The 14476-nt window shown below is 40.4% G+C and overlaps 1 protein-coding gene and 1 non-coding gene across 2 annotated transcripts in view; both read left to right on the forward strand.

Annotated features, from left to right (window-relative positions):
- Nucleotides 1-14476, forward strand: part of LOC126474444 (glycine receptor subunit alpha-4-like) — a 724913-nt gene that overhangs the window by 468481 nt on the left and 241956 nt on the right. The window lies entirely within an intron of this gene.
- On the forward strand, nt 2063-2137 carry Trnat-ugu (transfer RNA threonine (anticodon UGU)). Its single transcript has one exon. It is a non-coding gene; the product is annotated as a tRNA-Thr (tRNA).

Here is a 14476-nt window from a genome sequence, read left to right on the forward strand (position 1 = left end):
AGGATTTTTTGAGGTCGTCAATTTTTATTGGCAGTTTGCAGTCCCAGTTCGTCAGTTACAACGCATCCAGTAAGTTCGTGCGTAAGCTAATAAACGAAATCTTCTCAGTTGAAGATGTGGTGCTTACATTTTCCTGTCAAAGGCAGTCAGATATTTTGCCGAGCTGCATGTCGGCGTCCCGACGTTACTAACAACTAACTGAAGTGGTACGCTATCCGTATGAATTGCACGTGGTTTGCATAACCCGGGAAGAAAGGGTGTGTTACGCAGCTCCTTTGCCGCAACATCGGACATCACGCTGTTCCTGAGGAGCTCTATAGTTCTTGGCTACCTTTTTGTAGTAGGGCTCTTGTTTCGAAAGTGACGTGTAGAGTTGCCCGAAAGCTGGTCTATCTTGCTTAAGAACATCTGTCTGAGGATGACACTACCGTTGCCTTTATTCGCTGGTGAGATCACAGTATTAGGATCCCCCGTGGCTATAGAAGCGCTGAACTCTCTCCAACTGATAGTTTCTTGGCGTTCGCGTTCGTGTCAGAGAACAGTAAGTGTCCCTCCTGATTTTTTTGGTAGCGTACCTCGACAGTTTTAGGATTCCCTGTTCAACAAATCTATCCATGTACAGAACTGGCGGTGTACTCAGGTATGCATATGAGTTCAGCCCCATTTACATGACTGAAGCCGTCGCACTAGTCAGAGGTCTGTCAGTTAGGTTGTACACGGTCCATCTGCGAAGTTTGCTCCTAAACTTTTCGTTTTGATGTGTAAGGTTTCTGAAATGATGAAGTTTTGAAATTTTGCGTACTACGTAGTGTGGTCGCTTCAACTCCGAGAACGCCGAAGTAGCGCTATTAGTCCACGTCCGAGTAACTCCTCATAATTTCAAAAGGTGGTGTCCCAGAGCTCAAAGATTTGAAAAATGTCATACTACTGCGTTGAGCTGTTGGTAAAATACTTTCCAGGTACTTAAACGACCATATTCACTCATGTGACCATCATCAGGTTCATAAATTATATGGATTTATTTTACCTGACATTTTGCTGTGAATGCTTTTATTAGCCTGATGAGGTGACTAAAACTCGTTGCATAAATAAAGTATTTTTCCATCAGCAGAAGGTGGTAGGACGTTATTTTTCAACCTACTGATAGTCGAGACGAAATTTTCACATGAAGAACCTATAGATTTCTGGAAACGAAGTCCAATTCCTGCTGAGTGTAGTGAATCCTCTCTGTTACCAATAGGCGGCCACGTCGAGTATTAATTCTATTGACAGTGGCAAAGGTAAAACGACTTATAAAGTGCAGTTGAGTTCTCTGGTAGGAAAGTGTGAGAACCACAACCGCACCTCTTCAGTAACTTGCGACTTGCACCACGCAATTTTGACTTGGTGTAAATTTTCACTCGCGTCCCATTGCCGGAATCACTGTTCTTCATAGCTGAGAAGCTGCAAGGGAAACTTCTTGTCGTTATTCAGGATTCAGGATTCAGGATTCAGGTAGGATTATTCCTACCAGAAAATGAGTAGTTTACGAGGATGTTGACGGTACTTCTCTTTCACATTTCCCTGCTTTCTCTTTTAACTTCTAAAGAAACAGTCTAATTTGAATGAGGACATGCAATGACCCTTTTTGTCGTTATTCAGTGATCAACACTTTGAACAGACAGGCGTTGTTGCAACGGATAATTCTTAGTCAGCCATTGTGGCTAACGTTTTTATGGAAGATGTCGAAGAGAGAGCACTCTAGGCGGAGGAATTAAAACCTACGCGCTTTCGTCGGTATGTGGATGACACCTTCGTAATCTATATGAATATATGAAGATGGTATCTGCTCTTTCGGATATCTTCTTATAGTTAAGTCTAACGGGCCATTGATCTCCTTCTTCGGTGCTGGATGCACACTCATTGCCTGAACTCTTACGGGAGTCGGTAAGATTATCTGCAGCGAGTAATCAGTGTAATTGGGAGGCCCACTACGAATGTAGTGTGTGGACATTAAGGTGGAAATGTGGGTCTGACGGGGAGCGTGGAAGGGATAAATCCCAGCAATCTCACTATCCTCTGTGCCCTCGGTGGCTCAGATGGATAGAGCGTCTGTCATGTAAGCAGGAGATCCCGGGTTCGAGTCCCGGTCAGGGCACACAATTTCAACTGTACCCGTTGATGTATATCAACGCCTGCCGACAGCTTATGGTCTTGATTTAATTGTCATTCGTTCGCAATCTGGTCCCAAGTGGTTCAAATGGCTCTGAGCACTATGGGACCTAACATCTATGGTCATCAGTCCCCTAGAACTTAGAACTACTTAAACCTAACTACCCTAAGGACCTCACACAACATCCAGTCATCACGAGGCAGAGAAAATCCCTGACCCCGCCGGGAATCAAACCCGGGAACCCGGGCGTGGGAAGCGAGAACGCTACCGCACGACCACGAGCTGCGGACTGGTCCCAAGTCACTGCGTCGATGGATGAATTTCTACAACACACAAATTAACTTCATTCGAACATAAATTTACGATAGAAGTGTCGTCCGTCTCTGGACGCGTTCTGCGGTGAAAACAAGATAGCATTTGGTTTACACTGGCTACCATAAACCTGCCTACATGGACTTATACTTACTGGCCGCCAGCTGATCCGCAGAGCACGAGGCATACCGGATTCAGATAACGCAACCAGTGAGCTACACAGAATCCGTTTCGTATTCTTGCAGAATGAATACTCCGAACTGGAGATTCGCCTTGCCTTACACCCGGCTCACTTTAAGAAAAGTGAGGAGTAGGAAGGCAGTAGAATTAGTAGGAATGGTCATCTTGACATACGTCGGAATTGTAATATCGAATGTAGGGAGATTACTGAGAAAACGTAAAGCCATACGCACCTTCTGTCGGACAACCAAACTCTCGACTGTTGTAGGCTCAGTGACAGACAATCTTGGTTTGAGAAGACCTGAAGCGATTCCAGGTAGCTATAGAACGTTGTATGTAGGACAAACAGATTCAACGAAACTCGACGATACTCACTTGTGTTTCTTCTAGAGAGACCTGTGATGGTCAAGAATTGTCTCAGTATGTGGCACAATATAGACTACAAGAATACTAAAATTCCCTCGTCGAGGTCTTTGTAGTCGGACAACATTATTAATGAAGCAGTGGAAATGTGCTGCTCGGGTAATCTGCTGAATACGGGCACAAGTTACCAACTTAGCACAGAATGCGTTGCAGCGTCAGCCATGTTAAAATCACTGCGGCCACTATTTATAAGTACTGGCCATACTCCTAGTAGGGACGACGCTGAGGCGGTGACACAGACATTCGGATGACTACAGTGGAGTTGGTCACACGCCAAAGCGGACGCATGTGTCAAATGGCTCAAATGGCTCTGAGCGCTATGGGACTTAACATCTATGGTTATCAGTCCCCTACAGCTTAGAACTGCTTAAACCAAACTAACCTAAGGACATCACACAACACGCAGTCAGCACGGGACGCATGTGTCAGCGTGCGGTTTCCGAGGGAGCGCGCTGCGGCGGCAGAAGGCAGAGAGCACTACGAACGACATGCTTTGCGCGTGCGACCAAGTTCTTGTTTAATCGTCGGATACTTGTCGTAGGTGTCCTTGCAGCTCCTGATCAGGAAATCTTTGCTGTTGACCACCGAACGTCGCGCCTACACACCTACGCGTTTTCTACTTAGGGTGACATAAATGAGACTTCAGCTCAGCAGTGAGTTCATTGCATCAGAAGACGTCGGGAATTTGTGGCGATGAAAAATTATGAGAATCAAACGACTTCCGATATCTCGCCCGAGAACAATTCTACCATTTTAACACATTATGCCTTACGGAAATGATCCTCCATAGTTCGGAAGCCTCTCCCCGATGCTATTCAATCTGTATATTGAGCAAGCAGTAAAGGGAACAAAAGAAAAGTTCGGAGTAGGTATTAAAATCCATGGAGAAGAAATAAAAACTTTGAGGTTGGCCGATGACTTTGTAATTCTTTCAGAGACAGCAAAGGACTTGGAAGAGCAGTTGAACGGAATGGACAGCATCTTGAAAGGAGGGTATAAGATGAACATCAACAAAAGCAAGACGAGGATAACGTAATGTAGTCGAATGAAGTCGGGTGATGCTGAGGGAATTATATTAGGAAATGAGACACTTAAAGTAGTAAATGAGTTTTACTATTTGGGGAGCAAAATAACTGATGATGGTCGAAGTAGAGAGGATATAAAATGTAGACTGGCAATGGCAAGGAAAGCGTTTCTGAAGAAGAGAAATTTGTTAACATCGAGTATAGATTTAAGTGTCAGGAAGTCGTTTCTGAAAGTATTTGTATGGAGTGTAGCCATGTATGGAAGTGGAACATGGACGATAAATAGTTTAGACAAGAAGAAAATAGAAACTTTCGAAATGTGGTGCTACAGAGGAATGCTGAAGATTAGATGGGTAGATCACATAACTAATGAGGAGGTATTGAATAGAATTGGGGAGAACAGGAGTTTGTGGCACAACGTGACTAGAAGAAGGAATCGGTTGGTAGGACATGTTCTGAGGCATCAAGGGATCACCAATTTGGTACTGGTGGGCTGCGTGGAGGGTAAAAATCGTAGAGGGAGACCAAGAGATGAATACGCTAAGCAGATTCAGAAGGATGTAGGCTGCAGTAGGTACTGGGAGATGAAGAAGCTTGCACTGAATAGAGTAGCATGGAGAGCTGCATCAAACCAGTCTCAGGACTGAAGACCACAACAGCAACTCAGTTCGGAGTTTGGAAACCAAACATTAATGTTATATGGGATTACTGACACCTCGAAGTTTAAAATACACCAGACGAAATAGTTTGTGAAACCTGGCGTCAGTGCATGAAATCCTGACAAGACAGCCAATGAAAGACTATTCCTAAAGAGCGTCTTCTACAAAGTAAAATTTAAATTACAGGGTATACATAAAGTGTGGGAACAGTTTCAATTATTTATTGCATAAGAACTAAACATTGTTTAGATGTCATATATATTTCATTTTCTAGAGAGACTCTGAAACCTTTTTTTTTTTTCCAAACATTCGACATGCGAACCATGACTGACCCAGCAGGCGTCAATGCGGTAATCGAATTCTTGCCATACCCGTCCCTACATGGCATCGTTGAGTGCGGCAGTCACTTCCCGTATTCTCACTCGGAATTTGTTGTGCCAGTGGTAATTGGCCTTCCTTATTGGTGGCTCCATACCGTACTTGGTTCTCAACACCCATTGAAGGGCTGCAGCTCATTTGTTTTTGTCGAACTCCAACACACAGAAAGCTCGCTCCGCACCTGAACTCGACATATTTGGGAGTAGCGAAGACTATCGGCAAATTACCAAACTTCGTTGTGGCGGTATACATGAAGAAAAATAAACTTTCAGGGTTTTCATTCAAAATGATATATGTATGATATCTGTACAGTGTTTAGTTCCTGTGCAATAAATAATTGAAAGTGTTCCCGGACTTTATGTACACCTTGTATAATTATAGGAATGTTCGCATTTAAAAAAAAATCACCCAATTTAACTTACTGTAACGAAGCGACAACAGAATATCAGAGGAGTTGATAACGCCCACAACACCGAAGCCTAATGGTCACCCACTGTCTCGTTTGAAACACTAATGAACACTCTAACATTGTTCCGCTCATCCTCTATTAACGCTTCAATTATTGAATTTTATTGGGGTAACTTATGGCATGGGAAAAAGTCAATGTGAGTAAGTTGCGTTAACGGGATGATTAGAATGTAATAATATGGGCAATAAACTTCAGTATTACCTACTTGGTTGTAATAATATTTTTAGCATTCTCTTAAACTTACCTGCTTACGAAAGGATGCCCATTATGTATAGTAATAAACATTAATATCCAGCAATAGAACAGCGGGTTCCCAAGGAGCGTTCCGTCTTTCTTAGCAAGGCTAGACATAATGTGAGACTGGTTTAACGTTTTGTACGTTGAGAGTTTGATGGAGACATCGAGGATTATTCCTACCAGAAAATGAGTAGTTTACGAGGATGTTGACGGTACTTCTCTTTCACATTTCCTTGCTTTCTCTTTTAACTTCTAAAGAAACAGTCTAATTTGAATGCGGACATGCAATGACCCTTCTTCAAAGCTAATATAGCAATGGCAACGCTGTGGGTTAACGGAGATACATTTTCTAACTGGAACGGAAAGGACAGAGAGAAAAGTGGTCTGAAAACGCTAAATGGCTCTACAGTATAATTTCAGCAAGTAACTATGATTTGAGGAAAATTACATCATATTTCAAACGGGTTATGACAGTGTTTTCTATCAGCTTTCGGGAGTGCAGACTGTAATCACGTTTTACACGTTGCAGAACCCACGCTTACATGAAATCTATTGATGAATTTCCTTTGTTCCTTCTTATACATATTTGTATATGAAATGATGAAACACGGCAATATTACAGGATGAGATTCAACACATCTAGGAGATAAGAAAAGGTCATATTAAGATTGTTCCAGAAATGGATATTCACTGAGAAATGAGACACGGAAGTCTATTACATAGCACATGAAAAACTCCTGTTTATTTTCACAATGATGCACTCGGTTCACTGCCTCAAAAGATGTGTTTGAAACGGCCGTCGTCTGCTTGTCGTCGCAGTGAGGTGCCAACACGTTCAAAAATTCCCAGGGTTGTACGTATTCTTTGACTACCGGCTTGAATCGTTGCAAGAAATGATGCCTCATCCTCCACTGGTGTGGCAAACTCCAAAGCCTTCAAGTAGCCCCAGAGGCAGGAGTCCAACGGGCATAAGTCAGTGAGCGTGGGAACTAAGCAATTGGTCCAGCTTTACCTACACTGTGATTAGTATAATAGCGACTCAGGTGCTGGCGGACACGAACACTGAAATGGGCAAGTGCACGACCGTGCATGAAACACATCTGTTGCAGGAGTTATAGTTAAAAATCTCCCAACATAGAAGACAAACATATGCGAAAGATCTGTCTGTTCTTCAGACCATTCAGGCAGTAGGTAAGTACATGGAAACCAGTCAAGAGATCCTCTATAATCCCGGAACAGACGTTAACGGAGAAACATTTTGATGAACAAAACAGTTGGATGGGGATTGACGTGCGCCCACTCATGCTGATTATGGAAATTTTGGATGTCGACACGCCTGGATTATATCTCGTCCGTCCATAACGCTATTGCTGGAAGAGCAAGCCTGATACCAAATCGTTGAATAAAACACCGACGGAACGTCAGTCTTGCAGGAAAATCCCCAGGGGCCAGTGCACGAATCCACTGTTGGCGGTATAGATGCAGCTGTTATTCACGGAGGCGTCGGAAAACGGTGTTGACAAACATCCTGCTGACGACCAAAGCCGAGTGCTGCTGTGAGGATTTTGTTCTGCAGCTCCAGCAATAGCGTCCTCAGATACAGGTGATGTACGTCGTGGCCGCCCTCTTGATCGAGGTGAAGGTTGAAACTACCATGCTCACATAAGCGGCGGTGGACCTTCGGAATGTTTTTCTGTCAGCTCACCGGTGGTCTGGTTATCGTTCACGGTACAGCCGTGTCCTTCACCAACCCACACATGAAATGCAAGGATGCGTACTCAGAATTTTAAATCACCCTTGGATGAAACAAACAGAGTTCACAGTAACTTAGGAGGAGGAGGAGGAGATTAGTGTTTAACGTCCCGTCGACAACGAGGTCATTAGAGACGGAGCGCAAGCTCGGGTGAGGGAAGGATGGGGAAGGAAATCGGCCGTGCCCTTTCAAAGGAACCATCCCGGCATTTTCCTGAAGCGATTTAGAGAAATCATGGAAAACCTAAATCAGGATGGCCAGGGACGGAATTGAACCGTCGTCCTCGCGAATGCGAGTCCAGTGTGATAACCACTGCGCAGTAAGTTAGAACATTACAGGAGGACAAAACTTGTAACTCGAGAAACTCACACCATACGGCAGCTGCGGTCTACATGCTAACCGTGTTCTCCGTCAGAGCAAATTGCAGGTCCCGTCATGAAGTACAGCAATTCCAGTCCGGCCACAGAGCACAGCGACCCTGTCACACCACAGTGTAGCCACACAGTACTGCAGGACCGCTAGGGCAAGTTCATAAGCAGAGTTAGTAACGTACGTGGTAACCGACGTCCATGTCCGACATCTTAATAAATATCCGTTTCCGGACCCTTGTTCATACGGCTTTTCTCATCTCTTACTTGTGCTGAGACTTACCGTTAAAAACTTACCCTGAAATGCAGACCTATATTTTGAAACAACCTGTGTACCTTCCGATTCCTAAGATGTTAGTGAAATTTTTGAATGTTGCATATATTAGGATGTAACTTTTGACGATTTATTTGATTTCACATTGTTTTGTGGAAGGTGTTTCAGATCGTAAGAGAAATAGGCATATACAGATACAATAATAAATGAATGTTGTAGTTTGTAGCCTTGGATGTGTCGCTGATCTCACACTTTTATATGTCGCTGGACAGATATATCCAAGTATTCCAGAGTGGATTCTATAGCTATAAATCATCTATGGCGGCTACATAACCATCAGTTCAGTGCAGTTACGCAAACAACCAGCAGGAAGTAAAATTAAGAAAAAAGAGCTTCATAGGGTAACACCTACACAAGTATCCGTGCTACTGTCATTTAAATACTCCTCTTCAGTTCCATTTTTGCCATTGCAGTTAAAAGGGCAGCTCATATTCCAGAAGGTTACTCATGCAAACGAAACATTTTTTGACAGAATGAGATAAATCAGGACGTGTGCAAGAAAATTTTTCTGAATAGTTCAACAGTTTTCCAGAAATTAGGTTTTCTGAATTCTGATAACTGTATTGTTTACCTTCTTTGTTGATATTTATTAATTTCACCTCATACTTATCCCAGTATTGTGGCAGACTTTTTATGGAGGCCAAATATAGTCATCTCAATTAGATAATTTAGAAATTTTTATCAAATTAATTAAGATTCCATCTGGGAATTAACCAACGGTAAGGGAAAATCAGAAAAAAAACAAATTTTTAAAAATGATCAAAACTTTTCTGGGCGATGTACGGCTTCATTGTATAAAATATAGTACTTTAGGATACACAAACTATAAAACAGGCATTACGGCCGTTTACAGCGGCCTTCCTTAGGGGCATGGATTCTATGTGCTCTAACGCGTAATTATTTAAAATATAAAATGTTTTGATATACATTGCTTTTATGTTTTGAATTATTTCACGTTTTATACAGTACTTCAAAATGCTTTAAATAAATTAAGATACTTAGAGATATGTAAACAATAAATACTTAAAAATATGTAAACTATAAATTTAGTTCTATACTTTAAACTGTTTTATATTTTATATAGTGGTGCATTACATCATCCAGAAGATTTTTAGTCAGTTTGACACCGGCTGTAGAAGCATACGTAGATATGTATTTTTTAATATTTTTATGAATTACGTAGGTGATTGAATGAGCGAAAGATAGCCTAATTTTTCACGACCCAAGCAAGAAAATGATTGTCATGATTATATGCTTTGTAAATCTTATCCAAAGCACGTTACTAAATTCTTTCTGCTGTAATGCCGGAAGTGAGGTAACGAACTCACTGTCTGTATAATCTGCTTGTTAACCTTCAGAATAGTTAATAACACATACTCTCTTTGCAGTAACATTACAATTTTCCCCCTGTAGTGGCATACTTTACAAGTCTTTTTTAAGAGAAAAGATTTTTTCTGGCATACCTTTATAGGATTCTTAGTCGTTAAGCATTTATTGTTCTTACAGTCATACTCTAGATGATGCTCAGTTAGCTGTAGAAGAGTAAGTCAGAAAAATAGAACTGGAGATGGTAAATTAAGAAACCCAAATAAACGTTTTACATTTCTTGGACTGTCAGGGCTTTGTGCTTCAAGTCCCTGAAGAGTCACCTCTGAAGAGTCATTAGAGCTAAAAGCATAGTACAGATCCTCCGTGCAGCGTGAGTTAGTCTCTAGGGTACAGCAAAGCACTTACAGTGAAATGGGGTAAGAAGCTGAAAGTTGTGTTATTAAAGCAGTCCCAGAAAAAATTAGTGCATTTCATTCCCCTATTATGCAAAGGTATAATTTTCGAGCTCACTACACTCATTTCCTCATACTTTACACCATCAGAGAGCCATTTGTGTGAGAATTTTTCAAGACAGGCCAAACTCTGATTTTCTCTTTATCTCTGCTTTATTGCTCTTTCTAGCTCAATCTTTTCCTTTGCTTGTTTTGCTTTTTAAGGAGATGTCGTTTACGTTTCGGCGACTCTGAAGTTCCTCTCAACTGCCCTTACCATATTTCGGAACCATAAATCGCCACTTTTTGGATAATGTGTGATATGTAGCGTTTACATATCCCTGGACCCAGAAAAATATTTTACCCTGGATTATTCGAAATTGAAGTATTTGGGACTTTGTTATGCAATGCCTCTTAAACGGGTAGACTGCGTGATTGATCAAGCCAGAGAAACAAATTACGTAAAACTCAATCTAATCTTACAAGATAGCTTGTTGAATCTTCAGTTGAATGTTCACTGGAATAGTCTGAGCTTAATTATTTCCTAACAGTAATAGGTACAAAGAACAACACCACTTTTAAAATGGTACAACGAATATTTGAAGCGAAATATGTGGAAAAAGTCTCGTTTGGCTACGTTATAGTACAAAAAACAGGAATACATAGAATCATGGATTACGTTTTAGTTGATCTTATTTTACAAAACCTCATCTTCCAATACGATTTCAAGCAAAGCTCCTTCCAGTTAACCAGTATTTCGTCGTCAGCTTCTTACATCTTAAGTTCAGCTGATTTAGAAATTCTCGTGATTTCTGTCCATGGTAGTCTGAACAGACCTTGCAACACTTCCACGTGAAAGAATAACTTGAAGTAAAATAGGATATGCCTGTTCAAAACTGCCCTGCACGATACTTTTATACTGAGGAGTTAATGTTAGCGTGTATCGAAATATCCAATCCCTCTAAACCTCTTCTAAGTTTGTCGTGCTAAATCAACACCTGTTCGATTTTATTCACAACGCATCTCTGCTTATTTAAACACATCACCCTTGGAAAAGAACAGGTCCACAAGGCTGAAGATAATTTCAAAATATTTGAGCAGAATAATTTGAAAAATTATACACATCGTTATATTTCAACGAACAGTGTTTATTATTATTAGCAGAAATGTGTTCAGCTAGCAATACATCATTACATTCTCAAAGGGAAGGCATTTTATGGTAAATAACTTGTTCGTTTATCTACTGCAATTTTGCATGGCGCAGTAGTTTTTGTAATCCAATACACTCGGCGAATTTCTTTGTAGATTGTTTAATGAGTAGAAACAGTAAATGTTACAATACGGCCTGAATTTAGTTACTGTATAGCAGTTTCGCCTTCATTGCACGTAACACAAGACAGTATTTGCATGTTGCATTTTCTGAGGCAAGTAATGTTTTTGTAGTTATTTAATTTATCGTTACCCTGACGGATCTTCCTCTGTTCACAGTTTGATTTGCAGCTACATTTAATACCCATTTATCTGCAATGTATTCCAGCGATGGGTAGAAACTCCCCATAATTCTATTCGTAAAGAGAAAGGATCAAACCCAGCCTAACTGTAAACAGAGTGATCTAGGATGAAGCAACTAGATCAGATACAAGAATGTGGTATGGAATTCCTGAAGAATATGAGACTCATTGACATCATGGTACTTGGACGTAGGTCGCCGGTAGCTTATGCGCATTCTAGCTAGCTCAAATAATACTCTTTGACACACTTTCAGTGATATGGTAGATGTTTATTTTAGTGAACAAAACTAATGAAACTGTGGTGGTCTACAGGGGCCAGTAACATTTAGGTCAAGCTATTATCTTAGCCAGGAAAAAGTAACTTTTGTACATAATTTAGTACTGAGTCCGTAACTGAGTGCTTCTGCCTCATTACGCAGGATCGGAAAAAATCATTTTGTCAATTAGTAGGTGACTCACTTCTTATTGAAAGGCAAATGTAATCCACAATAGGTTGTCGAAATAAGCGTCTTTGATCTATAATTATCGAGCCTGAACGTGTAGTAAACTAATGGCCGCCATAAGCGCTGATTTTAATCCTCATATCACTCTGGTTCAAAACTAGTAACATTGGCAACACAGTAAATGGTCAGGTGATAAATCTTTAGGGTAAAACATTAAAAACAATCTTCACTTCGCAACATAATGAAAACAAGAATTGTTGAGATTTGTATCTCTGTCTTAAAATTCGGAGTACGTCTTATAAGTCTTATCCTGTTGTGTCGTATAGCCGTTCATGAATAATTATGGTGGAATTGGGTAGAAGTACCATCCACTTCGAGAAAAAAAATTCTAATATAACTCAATATTTTAATGATAGTCTTCGCGGCAATATCACCTTGTACGCAAGGCACGCAACACCAGCCTCTTCAGCGATCCTAGAATTTGCGTCTGGCCAGTGCTAAAAACATCTGTCTGTTGGTCTACATCATCCTCGAAGTTAGCATGAATGTTTTCAGTGCTCCATATCCTAACGTTGTGGACGCTATAGTGAGTCAACTATTAGCTCACGATATGACGTTGCCTCAACACTGAACAGTAGGCAAGTTAAACCAACGTCTTGAAACGAATTATTCACTTTAGTGTTTTTGTATGTCCATCCCTGTAAACTTCCGGGTGAAGATACTTTCGTATACGACACAGTAGTTTCCACAAATCTCAAACCCTCGTAACCGATTTTTTCATATGCATCTACATTTCTTTGGAATTATTCTGTACTAAATTGGAAAATAAATGACGATCTGTTTCAAGAAAGAATAATTATTTAATCACAGCCAATCGCCGCACTTTATCACTAACGTTCCTAAAGTGGGATATATGCAAAACACACCTTGTTGGAAACACTTTGAAACTCTTGCAAGCAGACTGCATAGATTGCCTCTAGGCATGAAGACCATATATTTTATATCGCATGTATTACTTGGGATTTGGGCATTGTAGCCGCTACGGATGAGACTTCCTGTTTAGGACACATTATTTTCGTGGATATATATCCCTAGGTACATTCCAGCGATATTCGTCTGGTCATTATTCAACAGTGACAACGTTAGTAAATTTTCTTTAATTTTCCTCATACGTATTTAATGCGACAGTTTCTCAAAACTAATTAAATGTTTCGTGCAATTTAGCTGAGGATAAGGCGCACGCAGTGTCCGCTTATATATTACTACCAAGAGAAAGTTCTACAGAAGCGACAGTTACAGGTGGCCCAGAAAATTGCTGTAATATTCGATTAAAATATCAACTTCTGCTTCACACAGCAGTTAAAACGAATTATGAAATTATTTTTCCAATACTAATATCCCAATACAGGTTTCTTGTTTCACTTTACATATATTCTAAAATACATCGAAGGCGAACTAAACTTCAGTTTGTACTCACCGTTCTTGGTTTATTTATTTATTTATTTTTGTAGTTATCTTATTTTGTATCGTCCTGGTGGAAAATTTCGGATGAGTGTATTAATATTGCTGCGCTTTTCCGTAAGTCATTTTGATGTGTTATATGCGGTTTCTCGCAGACCAAATTCAGATATCAGGTTACCCACGACGTAGCCTATGACCTTGAAGGCGGACAGGTTAGAGTGGAGCAGAGGGCAGCAACCTGTGGGTAAATGTTCTCTTATCGCCCACTATAACGCAGTGGCGGTTGCTGGCCGCGATGGTCTTAAATAAAGTCGCGTGGTTACACTCCATTCCATGTTTAAGGTTGCACATCGACATCGCCTACTTTATCAGTGTAATACCCAGCGAAAACCATACGTTGTATTGAATGGTGCAAAACGTCAAAATTATCACGATAAAACAGGCAATTATTTAATATTTCTTGTCTAAATCGGTGATTATTAAAAATGTAGTGATTCATCTACTCCTATTTGAAATTATCTTCCTTCGTTGACAAGGAAAACTCTGAAAGGATTGAAGATATAAGAAAAACAAAGAGCTTGAGAGAAGAGAAACTGAATAAATAAATACAATTAGCATACAGTATCAGTTGGTCACTTTGTGAAATAAAAATTTCAGAAAACATCTCAATTAATAAATAAACAGAACAGGACGAAGATAATGGCATAAGAAACTTGAAATCCCAAATACTCAGTTCCATTATTTCCAAACTGCTGACACGTAATTTCAGAAAATGCTGGGTCAAGGAAACTGCATCTTAGGTTTGCTGGAAACATTGTTGACATCAATACATTTTTGTTTCATCATCTTATTTCACTTACGATAATAACATAATAAATGGTAGTTGCATTAAGTCTGAACAGGACCACATAAAACTCCGTGATGTCATGTAATTCTTCGTGTTGGCGATTTATTACAGATGAAGTCACTACAAAGTTAATGTGGTTTTAGATGCAATGTGCTGTTTCATCT

The sequence above is a fragment of the Schistocerca serialis genome, chromosome 4, assembly GCF_023864345.2.
Source record: "Schistocerca serialis cubense isolate TAMUIC-IGC-003099 chromosome 4, iqSchSeri2.2, whole genome shotgun sequence".
Lineage (NCBI taxonomy): Eukaryota > Metazoa > Arthropoda > Insecta > Orthoptera > Acrididae > Schistocerca > Schistocerca serialis.